At 40.4% G+C, this 20,373-nt stretch overlaps 1 protein-coding gene across 7 annotated transcripts in view; it reads right to left on the bottom strand.

The window, feature by feature from the left end:
• Nucleotides 1-20,373, bottom strand: part of LOC134212856 (T-box protein H15-like) — a 129,508-nt gene that overhangs the window by 49,042 nt on the left and 60,093 nt on the right. The window lies entirely within an intron of this gene.

The following is a 20,373-nucleotide window of genomic DNA, read 5'->3' as shown; positions in this document are numbered from 1 at the left end:
CAATTTGGGCTCCCGAAAAAAACAGTTTTAAATGGAATCTCCACTTTTATAGCATTTGAAGTTAGGTTATCAGATTGACGACTCGAAAGTGTTATATTTCTCAAATATTTGCAAACATTCCTAGAATTTGTACGTTCAAGTACTTCGCAAAACAGGACCAAAGTCCCAACAAAAGTGATTATGCCAGCCCGGCGTATCTAAAACGGCAATGACCTGTGAACTGAACAGATGACATGATCAAACACAACTCGTTTAGTTCTCACCTGCTGCGCTTGCCAGAATCAGCGTGGAGCAATCTCCACCGAACAAGCGCACCCCCCGGACAGATGACGAGGGGTCCTCCGCGCTATCAGGCAACCCAATTCCACCCGTCATCGATTTCTAACCTAACCTCAGCACGCGAGGAAACCAAATGCACTGAAAGCACTGCCAGCAAATATTTGTTATTCGCTTCGGATGTTCGCGTTCGCCCGCATTCGTCGAGCCACCAGCATCGATAACACCTCTAAAGAGGCAAAATGTTGATGGAATTTAATTAATTTATTATTTATTATCGCTAGTTTACGATTTTTTCGCACCGAGAGATTGTTTTGCATACACATGCCAACAGGCGGACGCGACGGCCGCCGTTGCCACGGGAACCGCACAGGTATGCATCCGCACCGGCGGCCCTGCGCGCAGTTGCATCGCGAGAACTGCAACTCCGGCGGATGCAAAAGTGTTAAATTTATGATTATTTAAGGTGCACCTTTTTCGCTTTTGCCTCGCCCTCCTCTCCCCGACTTGTCCACACTGATGGCGTTTGTTGTGATGTTGTTTGGTTGGATCGGCTGGATGGTTGGCGCAGTGCAGAAGCGATACGGCAATGATTATTTATGTTTTCTCCCGTTTGAAACGTGATTGGCTCGGTAATATGTTTGCGGTTTTGACGTTTCTCTCGGCAACTACAGCGAAAGAAGAGAAGGGAGCTTCACCTACGAAGGGTTGGGGCATTAAGGAAAACGGTGGCGCCACTGGTGATCATATGACGTCGTGGCTGGTTGACATGCCGAACAACAAACGATGAAGACGCGATTGACAAACATGCAAACATGTATGTTATGATGAACAGAACGAGCAGTTACGAAATATTTCATTGAGCGAATGGCGGCGGCTCCCAAAGTAACGACGAGCCAACCGAACCGTTACGAATGGTTCGCTTTTCGTTCTCGACGGGTGCGCCTTACAAATCGTTATGTGCCTTTCAACCAAGTTTTTAAAGATTATGATGCCGTAAAACTTGAATCCCCTCAGTCAACTGCGGCTAACAAGTTACGCTTGCTGGTTTTAGGATGCGCGAGCAAGATCAATGACCCACGAAAAAACAATGTAGCTTGCAACAAACGCGGCCTCTTAAAGAATTAGAAGATTCGCCGCCTTAAAATGGAATTAATATTTACACAAAGGGTACCAGCGAAGAAGAAATTTCAATTTCCCACCTCATTCACCACTGGTAATGGAGCCCGCGTCATACAAAGTTATGACAGATGGATTCAGCACTCAATTTCCGCCTTTTTATGCATTACCCCCCGTAGGCCGCCATTACCCAACATTATATATAATGTTCTGATTGAATTGTTTCCCCCGAACTGGATCGATACCGGACAGAACATTCACCATTGCATCTCTCGTAACGAGTTCAATAATCTGTGTTAATAACAATCATTAAACCGTTCATTTAAATATCACTGTTTGCACTGCGAGCTTGCTTGTGAGTGGACACCGCTTGGCATCACTGACTGGACTGACTGCACCGAAGCGCCTCCTCGCGGTGTACGATGGCAAAGCAGCGCGCTGCCGTTAATTGTTTCAATCATCGTAATTGTCCGAGCGTTGCCGACCCTTGGTCGGTGGTCGGTAGTAGCACTCAATCGATTCGTATTTAAGGCCACAAAAAACACGTAAAAACCTTCAAGGCAGCTAACTACCTTTTCGGTGAAACAATAAAAATGGGAAAATGTGTGAAAACGAGAGGCAGCAGTTCGGTAAATGTATGCGGAAAAGTAATTGAAAATTACCGCCGGCCAATTTTCGCCAACACTTGTTCGGTGCTTGTTCGGTAGGTTCGTTCCGTCAAGTGGAGAAAAGTCCGCACGAAATGAATGCTTTTCGCTGACTTTATCTTGCGATCGGCTGTCAAAAGTGATGGACCCGGTTTGGTGGTTGACGGTTGCTCGATGCGGTAGGTGATGGTATTGATGCACAAAGTGGGTGGTCTGTTGCATAAATAACTATTGTGTCTCGGCTAAAGTCCAAATATCTGTTGGATTTTCATGAGCGGAGTAATTTATCAGTACAGTGACAGTGCTGCCAAACTAGTCTCTATGGCGACCATGCCTAGAATACAAAATTCATACATAATCATAAATTTTTTGCTCCGAATTCATAGCAACGATCTGTTTCACGCAACTAAAACCTGAACCGGTCTTTTGCACATGGTTTCTTAGGTGTAGATAAGGACATCTGAAATTGCTATGAAACATCCACAATCGATTGTAAGCTTCAAAAACAGTACGTAATGAGGACATTTTTCTGATAAAGTCCAGTTCAATGCTAAGCATACTGGTGACAGTATAAGTATTCGGTGAACTCGTTCACCGTCTCACGATAAGCGATCGCATAATTGATTGTAAACAAGGAGATAACCTCAAAACTTGTCAGATAGACTGTGGACAAAGCCGCAATTGTAATTAACACAACTCATTGGATGCATTTAAATATATCCTACCTCGAGGGACATCCACCTGCCCAGGCTTGGAACAGTTCCACATCGAGAATGAAAGAAACTTCCAGTCCGTTTGTCAAATACGACAACACCGACCGACCGCTATACAAATGGCCTTGCCAGTGATCCCATCGATCATCTCCCGTTCCACGGCATCCACAACAGCAACAGCACGAACGTAAAGTACCACCGAAAAGGTGCAATTTCCTTTTCGCATCCTGGTTGCAACTGCAACTGCACTCAAGTGAAAAAGTTCGGCTCAAAGCAAAAGCCTAATTAGCATAATTTGTGCCCTTGCAGACCAAAACCGACCGACTGAGCGCACTTGCGCCACGCCGCATTACTCCGTTCTCCTTACATTTTAATCAACGGCTCAGCAGCAGCCCCAGCAGCGATAGGAAGCAACTTTCCAGCAGCAACGGGAAGGGTAGCTTCCCTCTCGGAACATATGGCCCAGTCGCTGCTTTCGGCGCTGGAGAAGCAGCAGGATCAGGAAGGCGCCGCCAGCAGCCGGCCACCACGGCAGGGGTCAACACCGCGGATCGCAGTTGGTTTGGAAATTATGGGGCGCTTCACGCGAGCGCCAGGTTCGAACCCAGCTGCCGTCGTGACAATCCGCGTTCCGACTGTGAGTGACATGACCTTCTTCGCCTAAGCCCCGCGGCACAACACGGAACCACAACGTCTGTGGCGAACGAACGGAACTCGGCCTTAACGGTTGACGTGCGAATGTGACAAATATTATCGCGAGCATGGGGCGAAAAAAATCGCAACTGTCCTTCCAATTACGGTTCGTTTGTCAACCCGGCTCACTGCCATGCCGCCATGCCGTGCCAGTCAGTGGTGCGTTCTGCCGTATTGTGGGACAAAAGGGAAAAAGCGTGCCATCGCCACTTGCGTGTATGAGCTCGGTGACAAGTGAAGAACAATGCGTTCAGTTGTAGGCACCTAATTGTAATTCTTTTGTAACGCTGTCATGGTTGCAGGAAACGATGATGGACGTGAGCGTTCAGATTTCGGTTTGATATTCTGAGGGCTGGTAGTAATGTAAACAAAGCTACATGGAAGTGATATTCTCGCGATTTGATTTTCAAATAATGCAACGGATGTAGCACTTTAGATGAATTGCGATCTATCAACACTGGAGAATAGTTTCAAGATATAGTCCAGTCGACAAGCTTGAATTTTTTGATCAGTCGATAATAAATTCGGTGCCTATGGCAATTTCAAACATCAGGTACGCAACGCTTATAGCAAAAAATGGTGAACACAACGAGAAACGAGAGTAAAAGGGTAACTTAATGGCGAAAAACAGCGATTATGCAATAAGAAAAGCAAATATCAGTGTCTTCCGCAGCAAAAAAGAATCCATGAAGCATTAGAAATTTTTCATAAAAAGTTTGAAAATTGCCAATAATATAAAATCTCCATAAATAATGCAAAATTTCCGAAACAATAATGAATTTTCCACAAAACAAAAATAAATAAGCATTTTTAAAAGCAACAATTGCAATTATAATAAAATGAATTCTCCGTGAGGAAATCAAAATGTTTCAAGAAAAAAGAAAAAAATTTCCATAAAAAAATCAATATTAGCAATAAACAATTAAAAAAAAATCAATGTAAAAATTCAATAATTTCCACAAAATAAACAATAAAGAAGAAATTCGTCCGAATTTTCAGAGGAAATTGGTCCAAAATTCCAGACGAAATTCATCCAAATTTCCAGAGGAAATTCATCCAAATTGCCAGAAGAAATTCATTCGAAATTCCAGAGGAAATTTATTTGAATTTCCAGAGGGAGTTCATTCGAATTTCCAGAGGAAATTCATTCGAATTTCCAGAGAAAATTCATTCGAATTTCCAGAGGAGATTCATTCGAATTTCCAGAGGAAATTCAATCGAATTTCCTGTGGAAATTTATTCAAATTCCAGAGGAAATTCATTCGAATTTCCAGAGGAAATTCATTCGAATTTCCAGAGGAAATTCATTCGAATTTCGAGAGGAAATTCATTCGAATTTCTAGAGGAAATTCATTCGAATTTCGAGAGGAAATTCATTCGAATTTCGAGAGGAAATTCATTCGAATTTCGAGAGGAAATTCATTCGAATTTCTAGAGGAAATTCATTCGAATTTCCAGAGGAAATTCATTCGAATTTCCAGAGGAAATTCATTCGAACTTCCAGAGGAAATTCATTCGAATTTCCAGAGAAATTTATTTGAGTTTCCAGAGGAAATTCATTCGAATTTCCAGAGAAAATTCATCCGAATTTCCAGAGAAAATTCATCCGAATTTCCAGAGAAAATTCATCCGAATTTCCAGAGAAAATTCATTCGAATTTCCAGAGGAAATTCATTCGAATTTCCAGAGGAAATTCATTCGAATTTCCAGAGGAAATTCATTCGAATTTCCAGAGGAAATGCCTATTCGAATTTCCAGAGGAAATTCATTCGAATTTCCAGAGGAAATTCATTCGAATTTCCAGAGGAAATTCATTCGAATTTCCAGAGGAAATTCATTCGAATTTCCAGAGGAAATTCATCCGAATTTCCAGAGGAAATTCATTCGAATTTCCAGAGGAAATTCATTCGAATTTCCAGAGAAAATTCATTCGAATTTCCAGAGGAAATTCATTCGAATTTCCAGAGGAAATTCATTCGAATTTCCAGAGGAAATTCATTCGAATTTCCAGAGGAAATTCATTCGAATTTCCAGAGGAAATTCATCCGAATTTCCAGAGGAAATTCATTCGAATTTCCAGAGGAAATTCATTCGAATTTCCAGAGGAAATTCATTTGAATTTCCAGAGGAAATTCATTCGAATTTCCAGAGGAAATTCATTCGAATTTCCAGAGGAAATTCATTCGAATTTCCAGAGGAAATTCATTCGAATTTCCAGAGGAAATTCATTCGAATTTCCAGAGAAAATTCATTCGAATTTCCGAAAGAAATTCATTCGAATTTCCAGAGGAAATTCATTCGATTCCAGAGATTCTAGACATTCAATTTCCAGAGAGAATTCATTCAAATTTAAAGCGGAAATTCATTCGAACTTCCAGAAGAAATTCATCTGAATTGCCAGAAGAAATTCATCCAAATTTCCAGAGGAAATTCATCCGAATTTCCAGAGGAAATTCATCCGAATTTTCAGAGGAAATTCATCCGAATTTTCAGAGGAAATTCATCCGAATTTCCAGAGGAAATTCATCCAAATTGCCAGAGGAAGATTCATCCGAATTTCCAGAGGAAGATTCATCCGAATTTCCAGAGGAAGATTCATCCGAATTTCCAGAGGAAGATTCATCCGAATTTCCAGAGGAAGATTCATCCGAATTTCCAGAGGAAGATTCATCCGAATTTCCCGAGGAAATTAATTTGAATTTCACGAGGAAATTCATCCGAATTTCCAGAGGAAATTCATTTTGATTTCCGAATGAAATTCATTCGATTTCCAGAGGAAATTCTTTCGAATTTCCAGAGGAAGGTCATTCGAATTTCCAGAGGAAGGTTATTCGAATTTCCGGAGGAAGGTCATCTGAATTTCCAGAGGAAATTCATTCGAATTTCCAGAGGAAATTCATTCGAATTTCCAGAGGAATTCATCTGAATTTCCAGAGGAAATTCATTCGAATCTCCAGAGGAATTCATTCGAATTTCCAGAGAAATTCATTCGAATTTCCAGAGGAATTCATTCGAATTTCCAGAAGAAATTCAACCGATTTTTCAGAGGAAATTCATCCGAATTTCCAGAGGAAATTCATTCGAATTTCCAGAGGAAATTCATTCGAATTTCCAGAGGAAATTCATTCGAATTTCCAGAGGAAATTCATTCGAATTTCCAGAGGAAATTCATTCGAATTTCCAGAGGAAATTCATTCGAATTTCCAGCGGAAATTCATTCGAATTTCCAGCGGAAATTCATTCGAATTTCCAGCGGAAATTCATTCGAATTTCCAGCGGAAATTCATTCGAATTTCCAGCGGAAATTCATTCGAATTTCCAGCGGAAATTCATTCGAATTTCCAGCGGAAATTCATTCGAATTTCCAGCGGAAATTCATTCGAATTTCCAGCGGAAATTCATTCGAATTTCCAGAGGAAATTCATTCGAATTTCCAGAGGAAATTCATTCGAATTTCCAGAGGAAATTCATTCGAATTTCCAGAGGAAATTTTTCGGAGTTTCCAGAGGAAATTCATTCGAATTTCCAGAGGAAATTCATTCGAATTTCCAGAGGAAATTCATTCGAATTTCCAGAGGAAATTCATTCGAATTTCCAGAGGAAATTCATTTGAATTTCCAGAGGAAATTCATTCGAATTTCCAGAGAAAATTCATTCGAATTTCCAGAGGAAATTCATTCGAATTTCCAGAGGAAATTCATTCGAATTTCCAGAGGAAATTCATTCGAATTTCCAGAGGAAATTCATTCGAATTTCCAGAGGAATTCATTCGAATTTCCAGAGGAAATTCATTCGAATTTCCAGAGGAAATTCATTCGAATTTCCAGAGGAAATTCATTCGAATTTCCAGAGGAAATTCATTCGAATTTCCAGAGGAAATTCATTCGAATTTCCAGAGGAAATTCATTCGAATTTCCAGAGGAAATTCATTCGAATTTCCAGAGGAAATTCATTCGAATTTCCAGAGGAAATTCATTCGAATTTCCAGAGGAAATTCATTCGAATTTCCAGAGGAAATTCATTCGAATTTCCAGAGGAAATTCATTCGAATTTCCAGAGGAAATTCATTCGAAATCCAGAGGAAATTCATTTGATTTCCAGAGGAAATTCATTCGAATTTCCAGAGGAAATTCATTCGAATTTCCAGAGGAAATTCATTCGAATTTCCAGAGGAAATTCATTCGAATTTCCAGAGGAAATTCATTCGAATTTCCAGAGGAAATTCATTCGAATTTCCAAAGGAAATTCATTCGAATTTCCAGAGGAAATTCATTCGAATTTCCAGAGGAAATTCATTCGAATTTCCAGAGGAAATTCATTCGAATTTCCAGAGGAAATTCATTCGAATTTCCAGAGGAAATTCATTCGAATTTCCAGAGGAAATTCATTCGAATTTCCAGAGGAAATTCATTCGAATTTCCAGAGGGGAATTCATTCGAATTTCCAGAGGGGAATTCATTCGAATTTCCAGAGGGGAATTCATTCGAATTTCCAGAGGGGAATTCATTCGAATTTCCAGGGGAAAATCATTCGAATTTCCAGGGGAAATTCATTCGAATTTCCAGGGGAAATTCATTCGAATTTCCAGGGGAAATTCATTCGAATTTCCAGAGGAAATTCATCCGAATTTCCAGAGGAAATTCATCCGAATTTCCATAAGAAATTCATCCGAATTTCCAAAGGAAATTCATCCAAAGGAAATTCATCCGAATTTCCAAAGGAAATTCATCCGAATTTCCAAAGGAAATTCATCCGAATTTCCAAAGGAAATTCATCCGAATTTCCAAAGGAAATTCATCCGAATTTCCAAAGGAAATTCATCCGAATTTCAAAAGGAAATTCATCCGAATTTCCAAAGGAAATTCATCCGAATTTCCAAAGGAAATTCATCCGAATTTCCAAAGGAAATTCATCCGAATTTCCAAAGGAAATTCATCCGAATTTCCAAAGGAAATTCATCCGAATTTCCAAAGGAAATTCATCCAAATTTCCAAAGGAAATTCATCCAAATTTCCAAAGGAAATTCATCCGAATTTCCAAAGGAAATTCATCCGAATTTCCAAAGGAAATTCATCCGAATTTCCAAAGGAAATTCATCCGAATTTCCAAAGGAAATTCATCCGAATTTCCAAAGGAAATTCATCCGAATTTCCAAAGGAAATTCATCCGAATTTCCAAGAAAAGTTCATCTGAATTTAAAAAAAAAATCATCATTTTTTCAAAAAAATATCATCCGAATTTCCAGAGGAAATTCATCCAAATTTTCAGAAGAAATTCGTCCGAATTTCCAGAGAAAATTCATCCGAATTTCCAGAGGAAATTCATTCGAATTTCCAGAGGAAATTCATCCGAATTTCCAAAGGAAATTCATCCGAATTTCCAGAGGAAATTCATCCGAATTTCCAGAGGAAATTTATCCGAATTTTCAGAGGAAATTCATCCGAAGAGGAAAAAAAAGATGAAAATTTGTGATCAACTGGTTACTGTTCATGCCCGTCATTTCTCTCCGGTGTCAACAATAAAACATCGTGCTGACATTGCACGCGAATGACAATCATCAAATTGGCTATAAGTGGTCACGGTTGTAGGTTACGCAGGGGTGCCCCCAACCGGGCAATGCCCACAACCGAGCAACTTCCCATACTATTACGTGAAAGCCTCTTTTCCCAGTCAATGCCAACGAAGTGTTTCACAATTTATAAAGAATTAAAATATCGCAGTGCAATAATGGGCCTTATAAAGAACCTTCGTGCAGATGTTCTCCTAGGAACATCAATACTGGACAACCATTGCAGCTCAAAAACAACACTTGATAGATTGCAATCATGAAGGCACACCTGATGAAGTTCGGGATGGAATTATTTTGCATTATTATTAATACGTTAGCGAAACCAACATAGTCTAACTTTTAACCTTTCAAAGCAAACTTATGGAATTTCAATGTAAATGGCTTAATATTTTCCCACAAATTTATCTTCCCTCATTTCCATGCTGCGAACGAACCTGTCCTGTCGCACATATTTCTCGTCGTACCTGCGCGCGCGCGGCATCCATCCGAAAAAGGGAACTTCATTACGCAATCAATGTCATCTGCCTGTGCGGATCGGCAGGAACCCAGCTGTAAATTCGTTGGATCATCATCCCAAAAAAAAAAGGAAAAAGATCGACCACAAACGCAACGGAACACGAATTCCGTCGCCCGGCAAGGGCAGAATTATTACAAATATTATTTATTGAAGGCGATAAAATTTCTATTAATGAACTGAACTCATCCGCACGGAGCGGAGCCACGCACAAACATATCGGGTGCGAGTGCGTGTTGGTCCGGTTCGATCCGATAAATTACAACCGGGACCTTAAAATTATCACGTTAATTTAATCATCTTCGCGCGCGCACGCTCACGCTCACTGGGCTGCTTGCCCCGACTTGCTCGATCGATGTTCGCCTGAATTGGGTTCTGTGTTGTTCGTTGATTACGCTTTATGCTTTTCGCGCTGGGGACAGGTGCAGCTATTGTGTTGGGGAATTTCAAGTTTCTAGGGAGAATGTTCGATGTTTTTACGACAGTTTTTTTTTTAATGATAAAAATGTCTTGTCTATTATTTTATGGTAAAACGAATCTGTCCATAGAACGTTCCTAATTGACAATTGTAAAACAAACAAATTTCAGGCACATATAACGAATGTTACCGAACGTACAGGTTGATTGCAATTCTGATTGTTCATCGAATAATTTTATAATTCGAGCAACATCACAGATATTAACACTAAATATTGAAGAAACAACACCACCCTGCACCGGTTAACCATTTTCTGGATTTCTTCCGTGTCTTTTAGATGCAATAAATTCCTCCGCCACGGATGGTCAACCAAACAACATACCAAACAGCCACGATAGCTGGTTGCAAGAAGTGTTATTTATTTCGAAAATTCGTGTTCTACTTCTATCTTATCTACTGCTGCTGCTGCTTACTGGCTGTTCTGTTTAGTCCACCGAAAAAAGCGCAAACACCATCGCTGCTCGTCTGCCTATAATATGACTAAGTAGCAGTCAGCAAGAGCGCGCCGGGGGGAAAACATGCCTCGTAATCGTTTGTTTCAATGTTAATTAAGAGCTTAAAGGAGCGCCGGCAGCGGCCAGCCAAGGGGTTCAGGAGCAGCGGAGGTCGATTTTCTAACGAAATTTTAAAAAAATGAAATTAATTTAATCGAGTGGATGAACGGAAAATGGAATCGGAAATTAATTTGCATAATTAGTGGCAACGATGGCTCTCAGCTCGCGCTTGATGATGAATTACGACGACCGATTGAACCTAAGCGCAGCGCGGCGCAGATGGTGACAGACATCTATATTTACGGAACGGACGAAAATTAAGTAACAGACCGACAGCAAAGGGTTGACGAAGGATGACGATCAATCAAGAATGGCTTTCACTGCTTGAAACAAATGCTGAATATTGTAAAGTGACCCCCCGGGAGTAATTATCCATTTTACGACGCTGTCCGACCAGATCCAGAAGGGAAAACATCGAGTTAGATGGTCCATTGTTTGAGCGAAGAGCATGTGTGTAAATGCGAGCAACCAACGCACAAATTGACGCTCGCATAGATACCCACGCTGCTGCTGGAAGGGGGTGGACCGAGTGGGGGACTACTTACGAATGCACACCTGATAACAGTTAGGGACTGATCCGATCCGATTCCGGTGGTCGCTTGTTCGGTCTGCCGGTTGGGCAGCGAAGGGTACGACGCAGCCGAGGGAGAACGCTCAGTTTCACTCTCTTGTTCACAGGTTTGCGATCGCGATAATGACTTGCAGTGTTAATTTCCAGCAAACACTTGCGGGCGCAGGTGCACCGGGCGCGGCGGGCAACCGAAAGGGTCGAGCGGGGAAATTGCAAGCCTCTCCTCTATGGAGCGGCATTTGAGTGTAATCGTTGGTATGGTATGCCATGCCATGATGCGTGTGTGTGATCATTCTGGCGAAGAGAGGAAAATCATGTGCAAATTGGTAGTTGAGGATCGATTAGTTTGGGGTTACAACACTGCATTGCACTGCTACGGTTAGTAGCATTTTTGCCAATACTGGAACGGACAAAAGCGATAAAAATTTCTCATCTCCAGAGGAAATACATTCGAACTTCCAGAAGAAGTTCATTCGAATTTCCCGAGGAAACTCATTCGAATTTCCCGAGGAAATTCATTCGAATTTCCCGAAGAAATTCATTCGAATTTCCCGAAGAAATTCATTCGAATTTCCCGAGGAAATTCATTCGAATTTTCAGAGGAAATTCATCCGAATTGCCAGAGGAAATTCATTCGAAATTCCAGAGGAAATTTATTCGAATTTCCAGAGGAAACTCATTCGAATTTCCAGAGGAAATTCATTCGAATTTCCAGAGGAAATTCATTCGAATTTCCAGAGGTAATTCATCTGAATTTCCTGAGGAAGTTCGTTCGAATTTCCTGAGGAAATTCGTTCAAATTTCCTGAGGAAATTCGTTCAAATTTCCAGAGGAAATTCGTTCGAATTTCCTGAGGAAATTCGTTCGAATTTCCTGAGTAAATTTGTTCGAATTTCGAGTAAATTTGTTCGAATTTCCTGAGGAAATTCATCTGAATTTCCTGAGGAAATTCATTCAAATTTCCTGAGGAAATTCATTCGGATTTCCTGAGGAAATCATTCGAATTTTCAGAGGAAATTCATCTGAATTTCCAGAGGAAATTCATTCGAATTTCCAGAGGAAATTCATTCGTATTTCCAAAGGAAATTCATTCGTATTTCCAGAGGAAATTCATTCGAATTTCCAGAGGAAATTCGTTCGAATTTCCAGAGGAAATTCATTCGAAATTCCTGAGGAAACTCATTCGAAATTTCCGAGCAAACTCATTCGAATTTCCCAAGGAAATTCATTCTAATTTCTCGAGGAAACTCATACGAATTTCCCGGAGAATTTCATTCAAATCTCCCGAAGAAATTCATTCTGAATTTCCTGAGGAAATTCATTCGAATTTCCTGAGGAAACTCATTAGCATTTCCAGAGGAAATTCATCTGAAATTCCTGAGGAAATTCATTCGGATTTCCCGAGGAAATTTATTCGACTTTCTCGAAGAAGTTTATTCGAATTTCCAGAGGTTATTCATTCGAATTTCCCGAGGAAGTTCGTTCGAATTTCCCGAGGAAATTCGTTCAAATTTCCCGAGGAAATTCGTTCGAATTTCCCGAGGAAATTCGTTCGAATTTCCCGAGGAAATTCGTTCGAATTTCCCGAGGAAATTCGTTCGAATTTCCCGAGGAAATTTATTCGAATTTCCCGAGGAAATTCATTCGAATTTCCCGAGGAAATTCATTCGAATTTTCCGAGGAAATTCATTCGAATTTTCCGAGGAAATTCATTCGAATTTCCCGAGGAAATTCATTCGAATTTCCCGAGGAAATTCTTTCGAATTTCCCGAGGAAATTCTTTCGAATTTCCCGAGGAAATTCTTTCGAATTTCCCGAGGAAATTCTTTCGAATTTCCCGAGGAAATTCTTTCGAATTTCCCGAGGAAATTCTTTCGAATTTCCCGAGGAAATTCTTTCGAATTTCCCGAGGAAATTCTTTCGAATTTCCCGAGGAAATTCTTTCGAATTTCCCGAGGAAATTCTTTCGAATTTCCCGAGGAAATTCATCCGAATTTCCAGAGGAAATTCATTCGAATTTCCAGAGGAATCTCATCCGAATTTCCAGAGAAAATTCATCCGAATTTCCAGAGGAAATTCATTCGAATTTCCTGCGGAAATTCATTCGAATTCCAGAGGAAATTCATTCGAATTCCAGAGAAAATTCATTCGAGGAAATTCATTCGAATTCCAGAGGAAATTCATTCGAATTTCCAGAGGAAATTCATTCGAATTTCCAGAGGAAATTCATTCGAATTTCCAGAGGAAATTCATTCGAATTTCCAGAGGAAATTCATTCGAAGGGGAAATTTATTCGAATTTCCAGGGAAATTCATTCGATTTTCCAGAGGAATTCATTCGAAGTTCCAGAGGAAATTCGTTCGAATTTCCAGAGAAAATTAATTCGAATTTCCAGAGGAAATTCATTCGAATTCGCAGAGAGAATTCATTCGATTTCGCAGAGGGAATTCATCCGAATTTCCAGAGGAAATTCATCCAAATTTCCACAGGGAATTCATTCGAATTCGCAGAGGGAATTCATTCGAATTTCCAGAGGATATTTGTCCGAATTTCCGAAGGAAATTCATCTGAATTTCCAGAGGAAATTTATTCATTCGAATTTCCAGAGGAAATTCATTCATTCGAATTTCCATACTAAATTCATTTATTCGAAATCCAGTGGAAATTCATTCGAATTTCCAGAGGAAAGTCATTCGTATTTCCAGAGGAAAGTCATTCGAATTTCCAGAGGAAAGTCATTCGAATTTCCAGAGGAAAGTCATTCGAATTTCCAAAGGAAATTCATTCGAATTTCCATAGGAAATTCATTCGAATTTCCAAAGGAAATTCATTCGAATTTCCAGAGGAAATTCATTCGAATTTTCAGGGGAAATTCATTCGAATTTCCAGGGGAAATTCATTCGAATTTCCAGGGGAAATTCATTCGAATTTCCAGAGGAAATTCATTCGAATTTCAAGGGGAAATTTATTCGAATTTCCAGGGGAAATTCATTCGAATTTCCAGGGGAAATTCATTCGAATTTCCAGGGGAAATTCATTCGAATTCTTAGAGGAAATTCATTCAATTTCCAGAGGAAATTCATTCGAATTCAGAGGAAATTCATTCGAATTTCCAGAGGAAATTCATTCGATTTCCAGAGGAAATTCATTCGAATTTCCAGAGGAAATTCATTCGATTTCCAGAGGAAATTCATTCGAATTTCAGAGGAAATTCATTCGAATTTCCAGAGGAAATTCCTCTGAATTTCCAGAGGAGATTCATTCGAATTTCCAGAGAAGATTCATTCGAATTTCCAGAGGAAATTCATTCAATTTCCAGAGGAAATTCATTCGAATTTCCAGAGGAAATTCATTCGAATTCCAGAGGAAATTCATTCGAATTTCCAGAGGAAATTCATTCGAATTTCCAGAGGAAATTCATTCGATTTCCAGAGGAAATTCATTCGAATTTCCAGTGGAAATTCATTCAATTTCCAGTGGAAATTCATTCGAATTTCCAGTGGAAATTCATTCGATTTCCAGAGGAAATTCATCTGAATTTCCAGAGGAAATTCATTCAATTTCCAGAGGAAATTCATTCGATTTCCAGAGGAAATTCATTCGAATTTCCAGAGGAAATTCATTCGAATTTCCAGAGGAAATTCATTCGATTTCCAGAGGAAATTCATTCGAATTTCCAGAGGAAATTCATTCGAATTTCCAGAGGAAATTCATTCGATTTCCAGAGGAAATTCATTCGATTTCCAGAGGAAATTCATTCGAATTTCAGAGAAATTCATTCGAATTTCCAGAAGAAATTCATTCGAATTTCCAGAGGAAATTCATTCGAATTTCCAGAGGAAATTCATTCAATTTCCAGAGGAAATTCATTCGAATTTCCAGAGGAAATTCATTCGAATTTCAGAGGAAATTCATTCAATTTCCAGAGGAAATTCATTCGAATTTCCAGAGGAAATTCATTCGAATTTCCAGAGGAAATTCATTCGAATTTCAGAGGAAATTCATCTGAATTTCCAGAGGAAATTCATTCGAATTCCAGAGGAAATTCATTCTATTTTCCAGGGGAAATTTATTCGATTTTCCAGGGGAAATTTATTTGATTTTCCAGGGGAAATTCATTCGATTTTCCAGGGGAAATTCATTCGAATGTCCAGTGGAAATTCATTCGAATTCCCAGGGGAAATTCATTCGATTTCCAGTGGAGATTCATTCGAATTTCCAGGGGAAATTCATTCGATTTCCAGAGGAAATTCATTCAATTTCCAGAGGAAATTCATTCGAATTTCCAGAGGAAATTCATTCGAATTTCCAGAGGAAATTCATTCGAATTTCCAGAGGAAATTCATTCGAATTTCCAGAGGAAATTCATTCGAATTTCCAGAGGAAATTCATTCGAATTTCCAGAGGAAATTCATTCGAATTTCCAGAGGAAATTCATTCGAATTTCCAGAGGAAATTCATTCGAATTTCCAGAGGAAATTCATTCGAATTTCCAGAGGAAATTCATTCGAATTTCCAGAGAGAGGAAATTCATTCGAATTTCCAGAGAGAGGAAATTCATTCGAATTTCCAGAGAGAGGAAATTCATTCGAATTTCCAGAGAGAGGAAATTCATTCGAATTTCCAGAGAGAGGAAATTCATTCGAATTTCCAGAGAGAGGAAATTCATTCGAATTTCCAGAGGAAATTCCTTCGAATTTCCAGAGGAAATTCCTTCGAATTTCCAGAGGAAATTCATCCGAATTTCCAGAGGAAATTCATCTGACTTCCAGAGGAAATTCATTCGAATTTCCAGAGGAAATTCATTCGAATTTCCAGAGGAAATTCATTCGATTTCCAGAGGAAATTCATTTGAATTTCCAGAGGAAATTCATTCGAATTCCAGAGGAAATTCATTCGAATTTCAGAGGAAATTCATTCGAATTTCCAGAGGAAATTCATTCGAATTTTCAGAGGGAATTCAATTTCTAGAGGAAATTCAATTTCCAGAGGAAATTCATTCGAATTTCCAGAGGAAATTCATTCGAATTTCCAGAGGAAATTCATTCGAATTTCCAGAGGAAATTCATTCGAATTTCCAGAGGAAATTCATTCGAATTTCCAGAGGAAATTCATTCAATTTCCAGAGGAAATTCATTCGAATTTCCAGAGGAAATTCATTCGATTTCCAGAGGAAATTCATCTGAATTTCCAGAGGAAATTCATTCGATTTCCAGAGGAAATTCATCTGAATTTCCAGAGGAAATTCATTCGAATTTCCAGAGGAAATTCATTCGAATTTCCAGAGGAAATTCATTCGAATTTCCAGAGGAAATTCATTCGAATTTCCAGAGGAAATTCATTCGAATTTCCAGAGGAAATTCATTCGAATTTCCAGAGGAAATTCATTCGAATTTCCAGAGGAAATTCATTCGAATTCCAGAGGAAATTCATTCGAATTTCCAGAGGAAATTCATTCGAATTTCCAGAGGAAATTCATTCCAGAAGAAATTCATTCGAATTTCCAGAGGAAATTCATTCGAATTCCAGAGGAAATTCATTCAATTTCCAGAGGAAATTCATTCAATTTCCAGAGGAAATTCATTCGAATTTCCAGAGGAAATTCATTCGAATTCCAGAGGAAAATTCATTCGAATTCCAGAGGAAATTCATTCCAATTCCAGAGGAAATTCATTCGAATTTCCAGAGGAAATTCATTCGAATTTCCAGAGGAAATTCATCTGATTTCCAGAGGAAATTCATTCGAATTTCCAGAGGAAATTCATTCGAATTTCCAGAGGAAATTCATCTGAATTTCCAGAGGAAATTCATTCAATTTCCAGAGGAAATTCATTCGAATTCCAGAGGAAATTCATTCGAATTCCAGAGGAAATTCATTCGAATTTCCAGAGGAAATTCATTCAATTTCCAGAGGAAATTCATTCGAATTTCCAGAGGAAATTCATTCGAATTTCCAGAGGAAATTCATTCGAATTTCCAGAGGAAATTCATTCAATTCCAGAGGAAATTCATTCGAATTTCCAGGGGAAATTCATTCGAATTTCCAGAGGAAATTCATTCGAATTTCCAGGGGAAATTCATTCGAATTTCCAGGGGAAATTCATTCGAATTTCGGGGGAAATTCATTCGAATTTCCAGGGGAAATTCATTCGAATTTCTAGGGGAAATTTGTTCGAATTTCCAGAGGAAATTCATTCAAATTCAGAGGAAATTCATTCGAATTTCCAGAGGAAATCCATTCAAATTTCCAGAATTTCCAGAATTTCCAGATTTCCAGAATTTCCAGAGGAAATTCATTCGAATTTCCAGAGGAATTCGAATTTCCAGAGAAAATTTATTCGAATTTCCAGAGAGAATTCATTCGCATTTCCAGAGAAAATTCATTCGAATTTCCAGAATTTCGTTCGAATTGAGATGCGCAATGCCATCCCTGTTCTGCTTTGAGCGGTCGATCAATTAATCCATCAGCACCTGTTTCTTCGTGTTTCCGCTAAGTACGCAGTTTCGTACGATTTTAAATGATTACTTGGCACATCCAATCTTAGGTTTATAAGCTTGTACCGAGAATTGAACCCTGCCTGGAATACCGTCCGTAATCCTTTATTGTATTTACGAATGTTATAAGACTTACTATTGTTCACCTATCACCTATTTTACAAGAAAAAAAAGGAAATCGTTTCGTTATCATACGATTTTCTAAGAAATATATAACGCGATAAATCATTCCTGTGGCAAAGCGTCTTTCAACACACACCAACCACTGATCCGTGTCGGTACGTCACCCGAGCGGATCTGAATTGCTAATCGAGCTTAGGAGTTTCATTATCACTCTTTAGCTACTCATTAAAGATTCAATTTGCAGCGGTAAACGTTTCCATAGGTGTGTGGTGAGCTGAGCTCGATTCAGCTCGATCACCGCCACCGTAAGCGCTTGATCAAGTGCCGTAATAAGGTAACCGAGACCTGGCTTCCACTCATATGATCGAAACCCATGTAAGGTAGCAGCAACAATCGCACCTGGGATTTTGTCTCGATAAAACTAGATGCAGCTTTCTCCATTCCCCGGAGAAGAAGGGAAACTGCTGGAGCTGTTGCTGCGTTTTTTTATGCTCCTGGGAATACGCGTTGGGCGCCCATTATCTTAACGATGGCTATGATTATGTGCAGAATGATGTTCCTCCGTCGCACGGCAAATGATTTCCGCAATAAACAAGAATTGCCTCAATTTCGCAACAAGCGGTCGGCTTTTTTCCGGCTGCACTTTTATTGCACTGCTGAACTGTTTCCTATGGGGTTGGCGGTGCGTGTCCTGCGAATTCAACAGTGAGCAGCTTTTGCGCAGGGGAGACCATAGGCAACAATGTGGGTTTTATTGCTTCCACCGACCTTGAGATGCGAGGGGCGTTTGTGCGCGAACGGAATGCATTGTTCATTAATGAAGATGTAAACAGAGCAACCCATTCGAGGCGTTCACGTGGTTGCTAGAGCAACCGGAGCTGCATTTGCCCGCCCAGGTTGCCACCACGGCAGAACGGTTGCCAAAGTTCATTGATACAAATTTCCTCATCTGTCAGCGGCTAATTGATCTACATGCACTTTCGGCATACCGCTGTCAATCAAGCGTCCGTCATTAGCTCGGAACTCGACGAGCCGACGATATCGCTTTCCATTATTTGAGCAATTGTTTTCCTCTTGTCTGGACTGCGCCAACCGAGAATATGTGTCATGAAAAAAGACCCCCATTCTTTCGCACCCAGGTGCGATAATTTGCGATAAGCTCCAGTGACGATTCGTAAGAAAAATGTTAATGCACTCCACGCACGGAGGCTCTCGAGCCTTCCCGTTCCATTCAGGGTTGCCATTTGGCAGTAATCATTAGTTTTACTATTATTTCAAATATCGCACAGGTTTTTACCGATTTGTGACCATAAACCTAGTTGCTACAATTTTTTGAAAGCTCAAACCCTAGATTTTTATTTGGCAACCCTAGTTCCGAACAGCCAAGAAACAAGAGAGGGAAAGCAAAAAAAAACCTGGCTAATTCATTATCGGCCCTTGGTCATATTTTTATTCTTTATGAAAGCGCATCAAGCCAACAACACTTCGACACCGTATGACAAGCTGTAGCTATGCATAGCTGGAGGGACTAGCACCGGAGATAACATCGAAAATGGCCCGAAACCAGACGGAAATGACTTTGAACTTTTCGTCGCCTTCTGCGTTGTTGACTCGTTACGACGGATGACGTCACTCGCGCTATCCCGAAGAGTATTGTTTGTCATGCAGTGCGTTTGCTTGCCTAAATCGAATACGACTTAATCAAAGTGTGCTCTGGATTCAGTTGCTAATGTGCTGAATCAACGGCAACTGTAGAGCAGCTTCTCAGCCCATTTTCACCTCCTTTCCGGTCGTTGTGTGATACGTGGCGACAAAAAAACAACAACCTTCTGCCACCCGGTCGGATTAGCATAACTTTAGGAGCCGGGTGACTATCACACAAATCAAGTCATTAGGGGCGTCGCCGGCAGGTGGTGATGCGTTGCGTTGGTTCGCGTTTAATCCCCCTGTTGAAAATCGAAATCCTGCAGCTCGGTTAAACCACGGTGTGTACCATCGCGCTGGCCTGCCGCTCGCTCCATCGCAAGACGCTTCATCGACTTTTCGTGATTTAATTTAATAACTTATTCCGATCGAGCGGGCGAGCTCCGACCGATTGCGGGCGTGGCGAGCGCTGGCAAGTTGTGAGCCCGACTCGAGTGAGCTCGCTCGGGAGGCGGATAGAGATATTAGGTCCCGGCACGAATCGGGTGGACATTTTATTAAATTAGATTTATGGCGCTGGTGGACCCCCCGTTCCCAAACGTCACCGAGTCGTCGGGTTGAACGCGAAAACTTCTTGCCTAAACCGACGGGGCAGTTCGCTGGAGGCGAGGCAATATAATTTCGGCAATGCGTGTGCCAGCAAAAGTGGCTGGTGACGAAAATCTGGGAGATTTTTACGACCCCGATAAGAGCCGGGTGAGAGTGCGGTTATGATTGCTGGGCAGGGCGAAAACTTGAATATGGGGACGGGGGGGAGGTCGTAAATTTTCCCGGCGAGCTTAACGTTTCAGCTGACAGTCATTTCCGCTGTGGAGTTGTTAAAACATGCCGGCCGTCGGCCATGTTGGCGGGATGAGAAGTGGCTTAGGGCCCACGGAATGGTTGCGTGCGAGCAGCGGCGTATTTCTCGGTGGACG

Source organism: Armigeres subalbatus, chromosome 2 (genome assembly GCF_024139115.2).
Source record: "Armigeres subalbatus isolate Guangzhou_Male chromosome 2, GZ_Asu_2, whole genome shotgun sequence".
Classification (NCBI taxonomy): domain Eukaryota; kingdom Metazoa; phylum Arthropoda; class Insecta; order Diptera; family Culicidae; genus Armigeres; species Armigeres subalbatus.
The sequence above is the reverse complement of the archived record's forward strand: the minus strand, read 5'-3'. Positions and strand labels throughout refer to the sequence as shown.